Genomic DNA, 447 nt, shown 5'->3' with positions numbered 1-447 from the left:
AACATAAGAAAAGAAATTTGTGGCATCCAACAATACAATGGAGAGAGCTTATATGAGTACTGGGAGAGATTTAAGAAGTTGTGTGCAAGCTGTCCCCATCATCAAATAAGTGAGCAACTGTTGATTCAGTATTTCTATGAGGGACTTCTACCAATGGACTGTAGTATGATAGATGCTGCTAGTGGAGGATCTTTGATTGACAAGACACCAGAAGAGGCAAGGAGGCTGATTGCTAACATGGCAGCAAATTCTCAACAGTTTGGAATGAGAATGGATCACACACTTATGAAGGTTAATGAGGTAAGTACATTTAACCTTGAGAAACAAATTTCTGATTTAACTTCTTTGGTGAGACAGTTGGTTGTAGGGAACATGCAAACTGCTAAGGTATGTGGAATTTGTTCGGGTTTGGGTCATGCTACTGACATGTGTCCTGCATTACAAGAG

General features: G+C 39.8%; 1 non-coding gene across 1 annotated transcript; it reads right to left on the bottom strand.

Moving 5' to 3' along the window:
• LOC131179035 (small nucleolar RNA R71) lies at positions 1–107 on the bottom strand. Its single transcript, XR_009148042.1, has one exon. It is a non-coding gene; the product is annotated as a small nucleolar RNA R71 (small nucleolar RNA).
• Positions 108–447: the final 340 nt, after the last annotated feature.

Source organism: Hevea brasiliensis, chromosome 3, assembly GCF_030052815.1.
Source record: "Hevea brasiliensis isolate MT/VB/25A 57/8 chromosome 3, ASM3005281v1, whole genome shotgun sequence".
NCBI classification, from domain to species: domain Eukaryota; kingdom Viridiplantae; phylum Streptophyta; class Magnoliopsida; order Malpighiales; family Euphorbiaceae; genus Hevea; species Hevea brasiliensis.
This window is presented reverse-complemented; position numbering and strand designations above follow the sequence as displayed.